At 39.3% G+C, this 20,813-nt stretch overlaps 1 protein-coding gene and 1 long non-coding RNA gene across 6 annotated transcripts in view; both read right to left on the bottom strand.

The window, feature by feature from the left end:
• CELF2 (CUGBP Elav-like family member 2) overlaps positions 1–20,813 on the bottom strand; it is a 567,685-nt gene that overhangs the window by 281,206 nt on the left and 265,666 nt on the right. The window lies entirely within an intron of this gene.
• Positions 1,500–20,813, bottom strand: part of LOC308190172 — a 28,292-nt gene continuing 8,978 nt past the window's right edge. Inside the window, exon 2 of the long non-coding RNA XR_013946969.1 lies at positions 1,500–20,780. This is a non-coding gene — a long non-coding RNA (uncharacterized lncRNA). The remainder of the gene's footprint in view (positions 20,781–20,813) is intronic.

The raw sequence follows: 20,813 nt of genomic DNA, 5'->3' as shown, positions 1-20,813 counted from the left end.
ATTTTTAAATATAATAGATTGGATTTCTTATGGAGCCCCAAGGGGCATAAAAGCAAAAAGGGACCGGTGACACCAGCTGCCCCACATGGCACACCCCGCAGATATTTCTCCTGATTCTCTCTCTCTGGCCCCATTCGGAGTCCTTCCCCCGCAGCATCCTTGGCTGCACCTGCGGCAGGAGCAGCTGGCAGCACAACACCCCAGATTCCTCTTTGCAGAGCTGAATAGCTTGCAAGAAGAAAGGGAGGCCACCTTCTCTGCTCCATCTGCAGCAGGGGCGAGGTTACTGGGCTATATTTCATGTTGGCTTGAATGAGCTTACTCCTAGGAAGGGCACCAGCGCAATTTGGGGTCATATGGCAAAGTCCTGTGCTCAGGCTTTCCTATGAGTGTTTGAGCATGGCAAAGCAGAAAACCCTTGTCAACATTGAGATATATTATATACGGGCCCTGTTCCCACTCATACACATCTGCCCTCTGTGCCGCATACACAGTATGCAGGGAACTGAACATAGGTGTAAATTCCTTCCTCCAGCTGCTTTATATTCCAGGGAGAGATAAAAAGACTTTAATGCAAAAGATAATCACCCCTCTCATTCCCACACTCACGTGTGTATTACAAGTGCATGTGAACAACCTCCTGAGAAAAATGTGTACTGGATGCTTTATGTGTTGATCAGCTTTACTCTTACCATGCAGCAGCTTTACACCAGTGTCAGCAGTTATCTGGGATATATTAGTTTTATTAGTGCAGCCCCCATTGGCCCTACTCATGCACAAGAATCACCTCAAAGACCAAAGGGCCCACAATCTTCCTTAATTACATCAGTATAAATGAGATCAGAATGTGGTTCTGTTGCTTCATTTCCCAGCACACAGTTAGTGTCAGCTTAGGTAACTTTTCAAACAAGTGATTCTTCCGCAATGAAATTCAATGGATTTATTTAAGTTCAATAGATTTTAATATTATACTTGCAAGAAAGGAGCAGGTCTTTTTCTTCTGACGTGTTTTATTTGGCAGTAAATGGGCTGCCACACATCAATTACAGCAATGTAATCGATGTAATCTTTTCACCTTCTCCGGAAAAATAAAAAATGAACTAACAAGCAAAACCTCACCTCCCTCCCTAAAACCTCAGGTCCTGAACACAACCCCTTGAATTTATGTTCCCCCAATACTTCAAAGTTTCCCCAGGTATCCAGAGACTTCACTATCCATGAAACCTAAGGGAAATTATACAGTGATTGACTTCATAGTTATTGCAATTTGACATTGTGCTTCTCAACCTCTGGGGTCTCAATTCTTATTTGAATTACGCAGATTAAGTATAATGGCACTAATGAAATCACTGTCAGTTTATAGAGGTGTAAGATGGAGAATAGATCCTGCCCCAAAACCTAACCAGTACAAAACCATGATCCTATCAGCAAAGGCTGAGCTGCTTTCTGTACACTATTGTTATTTTGTAGATTACATTGCTTTCAAATTGCACAAACTCTTTTTTTTTTTTTTTCAGTTTTACTAATTTAGCTGAACCTAAACATTTAGGCTGTAAATCTGTATCACTAAATATTCTCTGATTACTTAAAATCAGATCAAGAACACGCATTACATTTTGAAGCTATTCTTAAATGAAATAAGAATAGTATTTATAACGCATCATCACACCTGATGGTTTATATAATGAAACTACTCATTACTTCGGATTTTCATGAAGTTAAAGAAAAAAAATCTAGTCAGTCTCCTCTTTTTGCTACCCATCCTAATTACTTAATATTTTCAATAGTCATTCCTCAGATCTTTTCATCCAACCTGTAGCAATGAGGAGCAAGGCAGCCCATATTAATCTCATTCAGGCATCACTTACTGCCACTTATATAATTGCATTCTAGACAAGCAAAAGGGTTTTGGAGTCTGAAAGTCATCAATATCTCATTTTTATCTGTGCTCCAGACATGAGGAGCATCACTGTGCAGGGCGAAGACTAAAGCCAGCATTAGAAATAACAATTTGGCCTTTGGTCTGTTACAAACCCATCTCTACTGCAAGGTCTGATGTTCACTATAGCTCTAAAAATAGGTCTCTGAAGCATGAACCCCAATTAAAGAGCTGCAAAAAAGGAAAAAGAAAACCCACACCAGAGAATAGTTACTGCAGATTATTGGAGGTAGTAGTTTAGGAGTAAATCCAGCCCTGATAGAGTTCCAGCAAAATGGACATGCTCGAGGTGGCCCTGCTTGAGCAATGGGCTTGGACCAGATAACTTCCAGAGGTCCCTTCCAAGCTCAGCCACTCTCTGATTCTGTGAAAATCAGCTGCATTTGTTCACTAAATCTCTGCATTCTGATAAAAATAGTACAATGAAGTTCCTATAGCTTACAAAATCCCTACATTTCATATTTTAAAAACTAGCTAGTAAGGGAGCAGTTCCCTACATTATACCTGACTCAGTCAAGTTTTACTTTCCCCCGTGCATGCTGACTTCATGCACTATGTTGGACTCTCCAGGCTACGGTCCTGACAGCATCTCTAAAAAACAGGCTCCCAAATTCCACCAGGTGAGCGCACATGCCCATGGTCAAGCTGCTAATAACGTATGTGCCTGACTCAGGTCTCAGATCTGTGACTTCTTTGTCGGGCAGCTTCACGTCATAATCATACAAAGCATCTTTGAAACAGGTAGTGTTTTGAAGAAAGAGATTTGAATAATTAATTCTGTCTCTATAAGCCCCCCCCCCCCCATCCCTTTGCAAATTAGCACATTATTTAGTGCTGCTGGAGCTCCAGCTTCCCTGGCCCCTCTCTTACACCATGCATGGGCAAGCCCCATGCCTCTGCACAGCCCTCCCCTTCTGTCTGCATCCTCAGAGCAGCAAGCAAGTTTGTTTTAGAAAGCCACAACAGTGGAAGAGCAATGCAATGAAATTTGAATGTTCAATTAACAGGCTGGGGAAGATTCACCAGCTTTTGGTCATATTCTTCCCGTGCCTATGCCTGCCTCTCTCCCCAAGACAGTAGGAGTCACCTGAAAGACATTGTTACGATATAAACCAGTTAGTACCTAAATCAAAAATAGCTTTTATTAGCTGTCATTTTAGAAGGATACCATTTCAGCTGCTAGGTCTTACAAGGACCCTTATGTTTATGAATGTACTACAAAACCCTGAAACAATTTATGTTTATTTATGCCCAGAAGTTGCTATAAATAAATAAAAAATACTTCTAAGACATGCAACCACTTTTCTCCAGCAGCCTTCAAAAATCCTCAGTATTTTAATTGAAGATGCTTTTTTTTTTTATTTTTTTTAAGCTGTATATGCAATTATTTTTGTAGAGTGGCACAAATGTAAGAGAAAGAAGTTGAAGGCAAAAATGTTTGCTCAGTTCAAACAGCATCGCATGATGCTACATTCAGGATGGCATGCCTTTGAAAAGGCACAGTCAGAAATCTGAAGGTTTCAGTATATTCTTCATCTAGTATCTGTTTTGGATAGGACTTACAAAAGCGACTTCACGCTTTGATCAGAGAGGTATATTTAGAAAGGACTACATGAGCCAAATGATTTTTCCAACAGATTCCTGCCTTGTTTTCTGTCCACTGACTATCCAAATCGGTCCTCAGATGGTGATAAATGAAGGGACTTGCTTTAAAAAGCAATAGCCCATCACTAATCAGATAAAACAAGAGATATTATTTATACTGTGCTCTCATAACTTCAGAGGCCTTGGTTTCTCAAAACACTGCACTCGTCTCTAAAGTTAGCGAGACTTAAACAAATGCTGACATGCTTTGCTGAAACATGGCCTTGAACCAACATTCAAATTAAAAAAAAAAAAAAAAGAAAAAAAAAAAGTACAGAAGACACCAGGCACCCTTTGAGTTTTATTCCTACTTAATGGACAGGCAGGCGCAGGAATAGAAAAGGAACGGGATGGGAACGAGCAAGGCGTTGGGAATACGATTCAGAGATCTGTTGCCAACATCTTTTGTGATACTACTGGGCCCTGCTTATTTAAAAAAAAAAAAAAGGTATCTAAATCTATTATGGTAAGTAATGAACTCTGTCACACTACAATGACTAGAGGATGATCCTTGCAGAAACCAAAGGACTATATCTTACATTTTTTAATCAAATGGTGTGTGGTCTGACTACCATGTTATCCAGTTCTCCAGTGCCCGAAGTTGCACAGAGTATCTCGACTGCTGGGGATTTGCTGTCTGCACTAATATTGCTGACTGCTACAGCTTGCGAGGAGGACTTCCAACAGAACAATAGCAATGATGAGAAGATGGTTGAATGAGATGGGGTCTTCAAAGAAGTCAATGTTGGTTTCTACTGACCAGAAAGTTAAAATTTCCCATCTACTTGAATGCAAACAGAATTAAATTGGCCTTAAGAGCATTGCAGAGACCTGATCTCGCCCATCAATCTTTGGATATATTTTTCTTTTGCTGTGTCTCCTTAGTCTTCAAATCCCCTGAATTCATGTAAAAACAGCTTTAAATGTGTTGTCTATTTTTTCCCCTTCAGTTTGTTTATTAATTTGTTTGTTTTTAAACCTTTTTAATAATCTTACTTAGCAAAATGAACAAGCCCCTAGAAACTTGTCTAAACAAATTAAAACACGGGTAAGAAATGTAAAAGCTAATGTACAAATAGTACCAAAAAGAAAAAAAATGTTCTCGCAGTCTGTGTTACAAGAAGAACTGAGAGCACTTTCAAACCATGTCTTGCACTGAAATAAAGCAGTGATTAATACATCAAAAAGCGTTCAGTTGCTCTGAAAATCAGACTATTTTAAAAATTATTTCTAATACTTACATCAATATCTTGGCACACGGAAATCACTTGAACTATTTATTTCAGTGGAGCAACATTCTGCAACAGCCTGAGGATGTGACCCGTACGAGGTCTATTATTTCATTTGGATTTAACCAGATAGAACAGCTTTCAAAGCGCATTACTTTAAAGGATGGTTTGATATGAACAGCCTAACTTTATTAGAGGCTCAGCTGATTCAGAGGCACAGAAATAAGGCAACTGAAAATCCCCCCCCCAGTTCTTGGATAACTTCAGTGCTGTATAGAAGCAGGAGGCTGATGAGATGCCGATAAGTAACAACTAGTGTTAGCGGAAGGAAATGGGTCCTGTACATTGTCATGAGCAGATTTTCTAGCTTTTTCATACACGGATATTAACATTCTAAATGAAAGCAGATTTGAAAGCCCAAACCACGGAAAACTCAAGTATTTACAAGTGCTGTAATCCTGATATTTAAAAAAAAAAGATGACTCCCTGCTCATCTCAAGCCTTCCCAAGCTTTCATGACAGACTGGATGAGAAGTTTCTTAGCTTCCCATTCCATCTACGTGCCCTTTGAAGCACCGCTGGGTATGGTTATTAAACAGTTCCCACCTTTAACAATCAAAAATCCAAAGACCCATTAAATTGATAAAGTGAAAGACGACAACCTTAAGTGTGAAACATTAAAAAAAAAAAAAAAAGTTGCACTCTTGACTAAAGCAGGCAGAGTTACTTACAGGGAAGGCTAATCCATTCGACCTGCTAAAGCTGTATTTCACATTTGATTAAAAACATGCCACTCTAAGTACACAGAAAAGGCTGGAAGATGACGGAGTTGGGCCACTGCTGCTCCAGCCAATATTTTCTGTGAACTTGTGGGGAACTGGCAGAAACATTAATCTTCTTTCCATCCCCTTTCCCCCCACCATTAAATCCGCTGCTAGGAAAACACTCCCTTGTGATGCCCATGGGGAAGACGTCCCTGCTGAGACAGGATAAAAGACTTACATGACTGTTACTAGCCTGTGTGGGTCCATCAGTGGCTCATATCCAGGAAAGCAATCTTATACTCTGTTGATCTGTGAAAGAGCCCTCTACAGATCGTAAGTGATGAGCGAGCCCCGTCTAGTTCCTGTTAGAAATGCACCTTTGCCAGATAAACATGCTACTGGGTTTCTGTGGCTGTAGTTTACTGGATGCTGCTATCACTGTGATCACAGAGAGGTGAAAAGATAGAAAGGATTGTGGACAAAAATAGAACAATTTTTTCTCTTTTTTTTTCTTTCTTTTTTTTTTTTTTTTTTTAAGAATGCTGTATGCATTCTTAATTCTCCTTTCAATCCCTTGGCGTTGTAGGACGTTAAATGCACTGGAAATTTAAATTGGCATCCAGCAACCAGATCACTGAAAAAAGAAATGCAGCAGACTAGAAAATGAAAGAAGAAGCCAAAAGGCAAAAAGAAGTCTAAGCAGAGCTCCTGGCATATTTCCCCTTTCTCTCCCCTGTTTTGCAAGTCACACTATTTTCTAATTTGCAAGGAAAGAAATTAACCTGTAACAGAATGTCACAGTCCCTGACACTCAACAGGGGTTTATAGCATTTAAGCCTCGGTAAAAATTAATCCTATCGTGTAAATAAGGTGGATTTTCTTAATGATATAACGGGGCCAGTTCCTTTTCTTGTATTAATTCTCCTGAGCAATGGAACCTATTTTACAGGCACTAGAGAAACTTTTCCCACCACTTGAAATAAGGCTTTTTCTTTTACTAATGGAGTGCATCTGGGTCACTTCATAATTTAACCCCTTGTTGTATTTCCAAGGCCTCACATCTCTCAATACGGTGTTGTACTGTATGTGTTTATTACCATGTAGTGTTGTCTCACTTAGAAAGTGAGAGTCATCAGTGTATTTTAAATATCTTGTCTTTATACTTTAGAGGGTGCATCTCAAAATTAAGAAAAGTTTTACATTCATTAGGCATACATTAGCAATGTCAAAAAACAAACCAAGAGATCAGGAGGCTGTAGAGATTGCCTTGTCCTAAGACACTGTCCCATCTAGTCTGAAATTGGGTCGGTATCCCACTTAGAAAACACAGATCACCTATATACACCTTACTGCCTCCAAATGCCTTCAATCTGGTGCTTCTCTGAACAGGTAAGATTCTACCATTATACATATATTTATTTTTGAATGATGTTACTGGGAATGTGTATGACCAGGTACATCTGTAGTGAAAAAAAAATCAATCAAAAATATTAAAACCCCACATTCCTGGCATGAAAGAATAAGATTCAAATGTAAGGATCTCATGGTCATTCTGCACTGTTTCAGGAAAGCACTACATTTTTGCAGATTCTCAGAGCTGGAATAATCTAGCCTAGGGCAGAATCATCTTCTGCTTCACCCTGTTATTTAATTAGGCAAACATTAACAATGGGACCAAAGAAAGCAGCATCTGGGGAATCTCAAATATGTAAAACATGCCAGAACTGCAAAAATCTCTGTTGTAGGGCTTTAAAATACAACTAAAAGAATAAAGCCTTCATATGAAACCACCCTGAAAAAAAGCCAGCCTATGAGATCTTCTTCTCTTGTGTATGTCTGAAGTTAATGTCTAATAATTGTTTAAGGATCTATTGGACATAAAGTTATCACTGCTTGCAGGGATCAATGATACAGAAAAATGTCAGGTCTCATGACAGCAGTTATGACAACTTTTGGTGCTGTATGTTTTAGTCCCCAGTGGTACACTGTCTGCTGCAAAGGTCTTGATTTTAGGAGGTAGTCAAAAAAAATCTAAAAAAAGTTAAGACCTCCCCTTTTTTTCCATAAAATAATTAAATGGTTGTGAGTGACATCCAAGATTCACTGAGCAAAACAGAGTTTTCAAAAGCACTTGGGTTGCTAAATCTTCTGAGAGGCTGAAATCTGTTGGTCGCGATTGGGGTGAGGGCCCCCTAAATGCAGTGCAATACTGTGGGATAAAGTCAGTGGAAGTAGTGTTTTGTTCTGAAGATGTGATGAACTAACAAAAACAGTGCAAAGGGAAACCAATGAACAGAACCACTAAGGGGAAAGGGCAGGAATTATTCGTTTTGATTGGCAGTGTTTCTTCTCATGAGATAAATTTAGCCCATTACATCCCACATCCCATTCTTTTTTTTTTTTTTTTAAATTTTACAAGGAGAAACAAAGGGGAAAAAAAGTTTTGCATCCTATTCTGATTTACTGTAGGCCTCTTGCATTCACAGCATCAACACATGAAGTTCCACCACTGCATATTATGAGATGAAAGATAACCGTGGGTTTCCCACATGCTACTTCAATATTAGTCATAAAATCCTAGCTTCACCACTTCCCAGACAAACTGCATTGCAATACCTGAGATATCACTGGGTCTTTTTATGTAGTTTTCATTGCTCAATGATCATTTTCCTCTAGCTTGTAAAGATTATCTATGTGTTCATATTCCATAATTCTATCTTTCAGAGCTATAAGGAGTTTAATTTTGATTTTTTTGAAACCAACTTCATGAAATCTGTTTGACCATAAAAGCTAATTAGCAAAGATTCTCAGTGTTAATCATGTGCAATAGATTATAGCTGGAGGATGCAAAAAGTCCATTTCTTCCATAATAACTGCTGCATTTCATCATCACAAGCTACACAGCAATGCAAAGGTAATGGCATCTTTATTTTATTTTATTTTTTATGATGGGATTCATCAATACCATTATCCATTTTCAGATTTTATTTTTCCTAACATCTGCTAGTAATATACAAGGAAAGTCTCTGGAGAATCGTACAATCGTTTTCAGATGCTAGTACACCGAAAATAAGGATTTTGAGATCCCAAGAAACATTAATGGCACGTAGCCTAATAATACAAACATTAGTTCTGTCTTTGACTTATTCACATTACAGGCATTTAAAAAGCCCTGCTAAAAGCAGTGTAAGGCAAGGCAGTTGGCTCTGTTCTTTGATGCAAGGGAACTTCTGTGTTCTGCAAGCAGCGTGGCCTGAGCAGAAAAGCTGGTTTGCTCCATTTGTGCCAGGCTGATGAACCAGCTTTCTAGGAACATTCAAGGAAGAAAAGCCCGAGGACAGCACGTGATACAGCTTGCATCCTCAGGGACAAACAAGTTTAAGCGGGTAATAGCAATATGATTCCTGTCTGACTTCCTGTCTGAAAGTAAAAACAAAGAATAATGCTGTATTGATCGCCATCCTTCCGTGGCTTGGATGGCCCTTGGTGACTTAAGGAACTAAAATCATCTAGTACTAGTTGACCTGAAACTGCCTTTCTCATTCATAAAGTCCAGCGCAGTCCAAATCTGCAAACTTTGGTGACCACCTTAGTACCGAGTAGGGAAAATTCTGGGAAGCTTCACTATCAGACAATTCACATGTTGCTTGCAATCAATTCTTTTTATTGTTTGATATTTCCAAAGTACCATCAGTGTTCTGCACCAGCAGGTAAAGGCAGGAAGAAAAGCTTCTTGTCACAAAGAGATTGCCATTTAGATACACTGTGTACTGACAAAGGAGAGTGTAATGGGAAGCAAAGAGTGAGCAGAGTAATTGAATGATGCATTTAAGCATACATTTTGTTATCTCTGTGGGGTTTTATGTTTGTTTTCTTCTTGACTTATTGAATTCGGTGTTCATACTTTTCAATCATTCATTAGCTAAACAGTTCTCTTGTGGTTTGCCTGGATTAGGAAATGAGGACTGGGACAAGCTAAAACTAGGAAAAAGGTGGATATTTTCTTAAGTGGAGGCAGCTCACATCACTTCTGGAACACCTCTCGCTACTTACTCATTAGCATTTACCACAGAGCTGCCTGATGGAAGCTATACTCCGCAGAATTAGTTTTTTTCTTAACACCAGTGAAGCCTGTACAGACAAGATGGTTTGCTGCAGACATTGCAAATTGGCCAGCCAAAACTCAGGCAACCAAATCATTAGGATTTGGAACATAAAGAGAATCTGGGCAAAATCTGCCTAATTAACTTGATAGATCATGGAAATGGGTGATCTTTTTAGCATCTCTCAGTCCATGAGAATTTATTCTGTGACACAGCATAATGGAAAGAATGAAGGGAAGGATTTTATTTTCTTCCCATAAGGAGTCAAAGGACAAATATGTACAATCTATTTTATATGATTTTAAACCTCTTCAAAGAACGTGTCCAAACCCGAACAACCAACTCCCCCCCTCACCCCGTAGCAATGTCCATTTCTCCCCATTGAGGAGTAAGCAATCCATCTAACCTATTTTAAATATCTACCTTGGAAAAAGTTATTTGAAAAACTTCCTGCTTTTCTCTGCTGACCTTAAAGGAAATGTAGAACAGCCAGCCCAGATGAGGGCATTTGCAGAGTTGATATCACTATGCAATTAGAATGCGTTGTTTAGGTTTAATCTAATGTCTCAATAAATATTCCATGGGAAACATGGACGAGCAAATGTTACAAGCTCAACAAACGCCAAATCTACACACAGCCTTTCCAGTGGAGGTATTTATTACTTATTCTGGGTAATATTAAATAAAAAATATTTCTGAGAGTGATTTCACCCCATTTTATCACAACAGTATAAGTGAAACTTCTTAGCAAGGCAAGCAAAGATTGGTTGTATGTGGCACTTTTCTTCAATATCTAATACAGAAGAAAAATCTATTAAGAAATCTTAGGGGGATATCCTGAATTAGCAGACAAAGTTGTGCTTGTGACTGTGGACATTATAGTCTGTTGGGGCAATAATCATATCTTCTTGTGTGCTTGTCCCTTATGGGGAATAAAAATATCCCAACCCGTCAACCTAACTCTGGTCAGTTTTCACCACCCCATTATTAGAATATTATTGCTAATGAAAACAAAATCTAAATTCTAAAAATATAACTACAGCATACATTCAGGGTCTCCAAGAGCAGACTGAAATCTTGTTAGTCAATATTATTCTTTCCTGTTAGAGCAGAATTCTTCTGCCCTCAGAAATGTCAGCTCAGGTTCAGCTCTGACGTTTCGGCAGAACTACTAAGTAGCCCAAGCTACTTTTTCACATTACATTCAAGAAGCAAGAAGTTTTTAGGACAATACAGGTGATTTAGATACAGCTTAAAATGGAAGAAGATGAAGTCATCTACATTTATATTCACTGCTGATGTAAACCACAGTATGTAACATTTCCAGTTGCTACACAGAAATCTATCTGGACATTTGGTGTACTATCCTGGCCATACTTTGTTTCAGGGGCCAATTATAACCAGCATCGTGATTGCCATTGTACACGATGAGGTCCTTAACTAGTGCATTACACTATATAAAGGGGGAAAAAAATTAAAAAAAATCCTAAACATTGTTAGATTTATATTTAGGATAACAGTGTCCTTTCAGCTATCCTTGCAACATTTTATTTCAGCTACATCCAGAAGTAAATCAGAAACCGCAGCTATTAGAACATGTTTATCCAACAGGTTTGGGACCTCTTCTTGGAGAATCAATTTAATTAAGTATGAGGGATTTTAAAATCTCATTTCATAACACTTTGTTGGTGCTTTTTTTTTTTTTTTTTTTTTTTTTTTCAGGGAGAGGAAAAAATAACTTGCAAAACAAGTATCCCACATTCTGAAAGCTCTTTTTGGAACATATGGTCTTATCCTTCAGAAATTATGAGTTCTCTTGACACAGGCTGTGACAATCAACTTGCATATGAAGTACTGCTATATTCTAATTACTCGGTTATGCCAGGCTTTTCAACAAAACTTTCCCAGAAGTTCCTGTCACTCAATTTTGAATGTGCATTCAGAGATTTGAAGCCTTAATGAGCCTTGATCAAATTAAGTAAAGCCCCCACCCAGCCACTGAAGACAATCCCTGCTAGCTATGCTGAGGGTTTTGGTGATAGCGAGCCCCAGGCAATGAATTCCAAGTCTAAGGTAACTTCCAGAGATTTCAGAAAGCTTCAACCTAGAAACAAAGTCTCCCATGGAAATGGCATCAGCACACTCCCATCTCCTAGGAACAGATGGATCCATCACATAAAGCTTTGTGAAATGAGAAACAAGCCAGACTGGAAGCGTGGTACCGTATTACAAACTCTGCTTGCATTTCCTCAACACCTTCCTATAAAAAGACTCATTATCGACATTATGTAAATACACTGCATTGGGGTCATCTGATAGTCTCTTAACTTAATAATGGAGTGAATTTGGCTGGTGTATTAGCTTATCTCTGGCCTGAGATGGGCTAGTCCACATGAGTAGCATTTTAAATCTAAATGTGAATTTAGCCTGAATGGAATTTGCATCTCTTTCACATCAACTCTGTACAACTGCAAATCCCATATTTTAAAGAGCTGCGCCCAGTCACTTTTCAGTGCACAGTTTCTGATTTTGTCATCTCTCTGCCCTTCCCTTTCTAAAATTGAAAGCTTCCTTTCCCAAGTATGCATAGAAAATAAGATATTTACCGTGATAAGCTCAGACAGCTCTCTTCAGCACAGCAAACTACCTAAAGCCTATACGGCACCCTAGTGAAATATAACTACAGTGTAGGGCTGAGCATAATAGGAATATGCCTCATTTCATAGGCTATGCCCTGGCCCATGGACTGTGGCTGCAAAACACAGTAGGCTTTTCTGCCTCTCTCCGAAAATCAGTGCAGCAAACAGGATCCACAGACCTTCATGGGTCAACAGCCTCCAAACCTCCTGCTCTGCAAGGTGGAAGTAGATCCTCCGAACACACTGAGTGGATCAGCACAGAAATAATTCCAGCCCGTGGCCAGATATCCATCCTGGGGACCTGCCAGACTTCCCACTCAGCCAATCCATTTTTAAAGACAGGGCCTTATTAGCACCTTACAGGTCTTGAATTACTTTGCTGAATCTTTCTAATGAGACAGCAATCTGTCCCAGGGTATTAGGGAAGTAAATGATAGATTTTTACTTTCTGATTGGATTTCACATGTGTATTCAAAGGTTAGGTGGATAATAGCAAGCTTGAGCACAGGAAAACTTACCCTGAGCAGCTGTAGGCTACAACACACGCAGAGACAGACTTGCAAATTCTGGCTTTTTGTCCTGGCAGAAAATGAGGATCTTTTTTTCTGCCCCGCAACAGGCAACAGCCACAGCATATACCTTCTGGTTTGATCAGACCCACGTATAACCTTCAGCCCTACATTTTAGAGCTTTCTGTAAATACTCACACCCAACCGAAACAAACTCTAAACACCTACACCACCTCTTTTTCTCTGATAAAAGACTCTAATGAAACCAGTTCTGCTGGGTGCATTTTTTAAATGCATTTTTCTAGTTTTGCTTCCCAATTTGCAAGCCATATCAAGAAATGACAATATCTTACTCCCAGAAAGATAACTAAATATCTTTCACTGACCAAAATATTCATTAATGTCTAATGCTCAAAACCACACAACAATTCTCACCTTACCATAGTCTTCACTACATCAGCCTCACTTCTGCAGCTTGCCAAATGCTACCACATATTGGGACCTGTACATCACTACACTTTCCCCTCTGTGTGTTATTTCCAAAAAGTGAGAAAAGTAACCCCAGGCTCCCTAAAACGATGGCAGAGACAACAGTGAGTCTTATCCCCCTCAACTTCCCCTGTCTGCAGCATGGACTTTTACATGGGAACCCTGTTGCGTAGGCACCCTTCAAGTCAACAGCGAAAACAGACAGTTTGGGAGAATGATTCATCTCACTCCAATATGGAGCTGTAAAGGACTGTGGGATGGATCCCTTCACCTGGGAGGGTGAGGAACACTTTCAAAGCAAAGTTGGAATAACAAAAATCAGTGATGAGTCACACGAGCAGGGAACCACATGGAAACACAACTTATCTCCAAGGGAAATGAGGAAGTTTGGATTTTTCACTTCCTTACTAAAAAGTTTAGAATTTATATTTAAATTTTTGATTACATGCATTTCTCCTTTTTTTTTTTTTTTTTTTTTCCCTGTGAACACTCCCCATAGAAAAATACAGTCAGAAATCCTCCATTCATGGATGCTCTGCAAAGCAAAAAACGCATCCTCAATGGCAACCATTTTATGTAAATCGCTACAGAAAGGTTGCACCGAAACTGAGAAACTTCTGCTAGAGGAGCACGGTCAGAACCTCAGCTGTCACCCCTCTTGAATGGTTTGGGTTGATATGGTCTTGACAGCTCCAAGAGCTGGGTCCTGCATGGGTTGTGTGCTTTGATTGTGCCCACAGGGCATAGTGGTTGAAGCATGTCTGAGCTGCTGCTCCTTGCAGAGCTGGTTGGGAGCCATGTGAGAGCATCCTGGTCCTCCAAAGGTGTCCCTGCGCCGTAACATTTGACCGAGTTCCTTTGGTCAATGAGTATAGTGTTTTGTGAAAAAAGACCATAAAAATCTTTCCTAGCCAACCATTTTCCCCTATCATCAAAAGGGCATTCAAAATACAAAACCAAAGTGTTCTTTCTGTACATGTTTTTTTTGTTTGTTTGTTTTTCAGTGCAGCACTATGCCTGAGCTCAAACACTTCTCCAGCTTTACCCAGTAAACTCCTGTCAGCTGAATGCTATCGTGTGGCTGTCCTGCTCTCTTCCCCAGTCATGGGAGCACAAGTCACAAGCTATGGTATTAATCCATGCAACCTCTGCCTAAACCTACAAATCCACACAAGTTCTGCAAGAAGAAAACCACTAAAAAGCAGAGAAAACTCTCTGTGCCTTTGATACCCTCCATCAATCCAGCAACATTTAGATGACAACATACTGCATGCAGTCACAAAAGAACATACTTTAAATAGTAGACTTGTTACAAATTTGTAAACATAGCTAAGCAATGATAATACCTCCCTTCATGCTCGCTTTTGGAACAGCTGCTGTCACTGTTGCAGACCATCTGCAGATAGGAAAGCAACTTTGTGAATACCTCCAAAATCCCTCTGCTTAATGAGCAGGTAAGGAGGCACAATAAAAACCTGAGCAGCAGCAAGAGATGCTCCTGCTTGTCTGTTCCCTCACTGCTAGCTCTTAGGACTAATTTCAAAGACTCGTTGATAAATTGGACCTGGGTTGGTTGAAGTCAACAGTTCCCAGGACTATGTTGCTGAGAACTGCCCTGCAGTTTGTGAAAGCATTTACATAAGCCCAAGAATGATACAGCCTAGTTCAACCACTCTCTTGACTCTTTAAAATTAGTTTAATTTTATTTTTTTAATATAAAGAACAGTCCTTTGCACCATCTGATGATGTCTCTAAAGATCTAAATTCACTGCCTGGCTTATTACTAAGTTTTCCTGAGCTTGGAAACAAAGTTTACCCTCTGGATTTTGATGCAGGGCAAGACCCTGATGGCTTCATGGGGAATTTGGCACAGATGAGCTCAAGGAAAGGGCTGGGATGTGTAGAAAAGTGCTTGTTGTATGGGCAGCAGGAGGCAGCTCCATGCGTAGGAGGTGAGAGAAGGCAGTACGCTGGGAGTGGGAGAAGGCTACAAAGAAAGTCAGCTCAGAGGAGAGAGTGTGGAACATAAGGAATATCACAGTGTGTGGGATGAGATGAGAACAGAGATGTAGGTTTTTAGAGAACTTTAAAACAATTATAGGTTTTTACCATGGGAGGTTCTGTTTGACTAGATCAGAGCTCTTGCTTCCTTGTTACGTGCCTGGAATTGAAGCTTTCTTTGAAAGAGCTTGCTAATACTATTCTATACTTTCAATTAACATTTTATTTAAATGTTTTAAGATAGCTTCCAGATACATTAAAGCCTTACTGATGAAATCTTGAATATAATTTACATATCTAAGCCACATTTGCATTCAATAACAAGACAGCTTTCCAGTATGGAGTGTGCCATCAATAGCCCCCATTACTTGTGTCTTCCTGAATTTCCCTAGCTGCAGCATTCACTTTGAATTCAAAAGACTGCAGATTTAGCTGAAAGAAAGGAGACAGCGATATTATCAGGGATCAGGTATCTTTTCCAAATTTTAGCTTGATACATCATATCAATTTTAACACATGTACTTAGTCCAGCCACAACTGGCATATCTTCAGGAGCTTCACAAGAGACACAAGTCTATTCTTTAATTTAGTATTCCTTTCTGTTAAAAAGAAAGGGAGCATTGTTCCTACAAATAAAACACAAAACGTCTGTATCTTTCCACAGTACATCTCCATGCTTCCCTCAGGGTTTTTTTCATTATAAAATCGTATCTCAGTTATCCAGACTCAGAATCATAAAACACGTACGGGTCCAGTAAGAGACACTGGTGATTGGAGTAGAGTTTTTGGAAAGGCACATTTTGAGAATTTCTGAATGTAAGGACTAGAAAAGATGGTGAGAGAGGCAAAAGATGACTGATGCATCATGTGCCTGAGAGCAGCAGCCCACCAGTGAGCACTACACGGGCAGTACTGGATACGGGCAAATCATCAACCAAGAGAATTGCCTCTGGTTACTCTGAGAGGTTCTTACACTGGAAGAATAATATTAAGGGTGGGCTTGGTGGAGGTTTGTTTGGTTTTGGTTTTGCTTTGGACATTCTGATTTCTCTCATCTTAGAGCTGATGCTTCAACATAAGATTTACGGAGACTATGAATCTCATAAGCCTTTAGAGAGTCACATGAAACTGGTTTTGATGCATGCAGAATGAAGGAAATAAGGGGAAAAAAGATTTTGTTGTTGCTGTTATTTATCAGTAATCAGTTTTGTGAACTCTCGCCATAGTTCTTTAAAGCTGTGTCTTGTCTTCCAGAATGGAGTTGATCCAAAACCTGTTTTGGGTTTTGGTTCATCAGAAGAAATCGTGACAGCTGAAATTTGGAAGAAAACTGAACATCTATATCTCTCAAAAGAGCAGAATATCAGAAGTCATAGAAGTTTTGAAAACCCTAGAAAAAGAGGCTATAAAGCATCTACTTACTGCTACGAAAAGAGGTTTGCATAGGGGAAGTGAGGATTTTCTTGCAGATATTTATTTCCAGATCTGTCTCTTCTAAACTTTGTCAGCTTGTCTGTCAAAGCAGCTAGTGAATAATGCCAGATGAACCATGGGCTTCCTCCTGAACAACAACTCTCATGCTGCTATAAAGATGCACAGCTTCTGCCACATATTTTTTATTGTCCAACACCCACTACCAAGGCTGTACAGCATTCCTGAACTTAAAAAAACATCACCTGCTAAAGACCAAAATTCAAAAGTCTGCATTAGAATAGCAAGCCAAACCTGACTGCCACTATTTCAGCACTTGCCTGAGCTCTGAATTTTTCAAATGGGTTAATATCTAAAATGTCTGTTACGTTCCTGCTGCTGTGAGAGAAACTCATGATGGGAATTTATTTCCCGTTATGTCACATTCACTACCTGATGGAACTGCTGAAGAAAGTCAGTCACTCACAAGACAAAATGGAAGGTAGAAGAAACAAGGCAGAATCTCTCACTGACTTGCTCTAAACTAAATAGCACCAAAAGAAAGTAGAACTGACAAAATTTTTCTCAGTCATTAAAGAAACTTTTTATTATTTTTTTTTAATTTTACTTGTCGTGCATCGGACTCACTATTTTTACAGAAAAACTTCAAGGAAAATCTAAATTTTCAATTTATAAACTCTGAATTAATTCTACGATGTTCAGAGACAGTCTGGGGTTGTGGCATGAGTTCATGCATAGCTCTGTCAAATCATATCCACTTTAAACCACATCTCACCTTGCAAGTTTTGAAATAGAAGATATAAGGCACTGCTTTAACTGGATGTTTTTCTTATATGATTTCTTCTCCCATTTCTACATGCACAATATTTTCCCAAGGGATACTATTTTTTTAATCCCAGCTTCAACTCCTGAACTGATATTTCTACAGGCATTCTCTGTAACACAGAGAAAAAACCATCAGCACTGCATCCTTTCTGTAAGAAAAAGCCACAATGAAATGCCAATTAGAAGTTTCTGCTGCTATGCACTCACAGTGGTTTGAATACTTTCTTTGCAAGTTGGGGGCAGCTGTTGAACACACAGCTCTGGACTCCTTTGAAAAACAGGTCATGGGGTGGGGGCTAAAAGAAAAATCAATCAATCAATATATGAAGTACTTTCACTGCTATCATTTTCTGATTTTTTTTTTTTTTTTTAAATCAGCCGGAACACTTGCAAGCTGCGTGTCACATTTCTTTGATTGCCACCTTTCTCTTCATCTTCCCACCGCTCAGCACCGCAGCCTGCGCTTCAGTCGCCAAGTTTCTGCTGACGCCGAGACCAGCTGCTGCAGCGAGCCCGCAGCTCCGCTGGGGTCAGAGGTGCAATATCTGTGCTGTTATTAGAGAAATTACTCAGTGCAATTTCACAGTTCAGCAGAACAGACTTATTGCTTGTATGCACTGTGTGTGTGTGCCTTAACAAGCACTTTAAAGTTTTTCTGCTTCTGTTCCTTCGTGGAAACATCTATCTTTAACAGCTTTAGAAATGTTAGTGGGCAAGGTTTCTTTTTCTACTCAACTTTAATAAGGAATTACTACCTTGCGTTTAATAAGGTTTATAAGAGCTGGATTTCTGATCTCTGCTATAAATTCAGAAACAACAAAGTGAACTTTATGTTTTAGAGAAAAACTGAAGAAAGTAACAGGTGGCTTTTTGGTAACGTGATTAGTTTTATTATTACGTTCTAAATATTCAGTGTTAGCAGCAACCATCTCTTCTTGTGAATGCCTTTCCAAATTCAATTGCTTTATCCAAGTTATCTCTGTTTATTTCTGCAAAGGCAGGGCCAGGGAAAAGCAAAGCTATTTCTGCAATACTTTATTTTATTTATTCAATACTTTATTTTGTTTATTCTCAATGAAAATGAGAAGGTCTTTTTTACAGCTGCACAGCCTGTAATGTCAGCTTCAAGCAATCAGCTAATAAAAAACCCTATAGTCACTTTGCAGGTTTAAAAAAAAAAAAAAAAGAAAGAAAAAAGAAAAAGAAGAAATCAATTCATGTTGTCACAGTCTATCTAGAGTCATATTGTCCCCAGCCATTGATACAGAATGAGAACATCTGGGGATTCAATTACTCATGACATGAATAATAATATTTCATTTTCGTTAAATAAAAGTTTTTAGTCGCAGGAACTTCTGCTTACTTCCCCATGTGATCCTGGAATGAAAGCTCACAGCACCTGAGACACGGGAAGCTACAATCTCTTTGGCGTCCACAGATGTATCAGTGCAGGTGCATCTGCACCCCCCAACAGAAAACCTTAATGAGGAAAATAATTTTTGAGCTTCTAGGTAAAAGATGGGCTCCTGAGCTCCAGGCCCTAGCAGATTTCCTAACTGCCACAACTGCCTTTTAAGAGCATGAATTAATAGCCTGCATCAGAAATATGGACTTGCCATTTGAATCTAAGTCTGTGACACCTGCAGCTGTCCAGTATGTTTGATTAACCTAAACCATCTATCTAAATAGTTTTAAGAGATATAAAGGACTTTTTATTATTATTATTTTATTTTAGGTTTCCAGTTTAAGATGAATCTCAGTTCATATGTTTCAAGAGAGTGCCACCAAAACTGAGTTTACAGCATGTAATTTTTTCTTAATCAGGTAGAGCTGCCTACAGTTTTATTGACAAAGTTGGGCTCAAATCAGATGATAGTCATTTTCCAGCAGTGAATGGGCAACAATATTCATGTTAACTTTGCAATGACTTGTGCAATCACATTGATATCTGTGGGACTATTCTCCAAAATGTAGCACATGAACAGTTGTGAGATGAGTATCTTAAAGTCCAGAAGGCAAATACTCAGAAAAGGCTGAAGGACAGTTCTACATTCTTTTGTGCTAGGTGAAGCCTGGCACCTTGTTTTCTCCCCTCCTTTCTCCATGCCCATTCATTAAGAACAGATTATGGCAAACAGACATGATTTGCATCCCCTCTACAATATCATGGCTTTGCTGAAGCTTAAGTGTTCCCTGCAGGAAACAGTGCAAAAGCCTTAAAATTCCAAGGGTCGGAATGAAAAATATGTTCCATTATAGCCCAGCTAAGAGAAATGCCGCGCTGGCACTTCGCTGTTGTAGAAGTGCTGCGCAGAGCACAACTTGCAAAATACATCAGGAGAACATATAAAGAAAGTGGGGTAGGTCCTCAGTGGCTCTGAACTGGCAAAACATCATTGCTAGTAACAGTATCACAGCCCCACTATGAGATTGCTCTGAACACCTGAGATCAGGGCTCACAGTTGTCTTCTGCTGACCACAAGAGCTTTAGGGACCGCCTGGTTATAATGGCAAGGTCCAGATGTAAAAATCTGCATCGCCTCATGGGAGGAATCTCAAGTCAGCACCCTCCAAAAATAAAAAACAGTCACCAATTACTGCTTGCAGGTCTTGTGTCTGGTTTTATGTAATGTATCTAGTCCCACTGCGATCATTGCCTTTTAAAAATGTTTAACATTTATGGACTCCAGTAAAAATGTTTTTAATATAATGTAGATGAAGTATAAACTGTTAACCTTGAACACTGGGGAAATGTGCTAGGGTTTTGGTGTTTTATTTTTTACACCTAAATACTTTAGTAAGGATTGTCTAAGTGTTACTAACATAGCAAATCTTTTGGAATCATTCAAATATTTCCAATTTTTGTAAATGATACAATATATATTATTTCATAAGCAGAAGTGATGCTTGGAAGGCAGAGAATGTTGAAGAGAGAACTTAAACAGTGTCTTTGCTGTCCTAGGACTATTGGTGCAGGTTTCCTGACATTGTCCGATCAATGTGTCTTACTACTGCCCTTTGGGGACCAACGCTAATGATCACACACACAAAAATCCTGTGTATCAGCAGTTCGTTTCTAACTCTTTACTAGATGTATGATATAAAGGTAAATACGCAGACAAACTGGGGGGAGCAGCTGACTCACCAGAGGACCACGCTGCCATCCAGAGGGACCCTGACAGGCTGGTGAGGAGGGCTGACAGGAACCTCATGAAGTTCCCCTGGTGAGGAGGGCTGACA

This window comes from Anser brachyrhynchus (assembly GCF_964034855.1).
Source record: "Anser brachyrhynchus genome assembly, chromosome: 1".
Taxonomy (NCBI): Eukaryota; Metazoa; Chordata; class Aves; order Anseriformes; family Anatidae; genus Anser; species Anser brachyrhynchus.
This window is presented reverse-complemented; position numbering and strand designations above follow the sequence as displayed.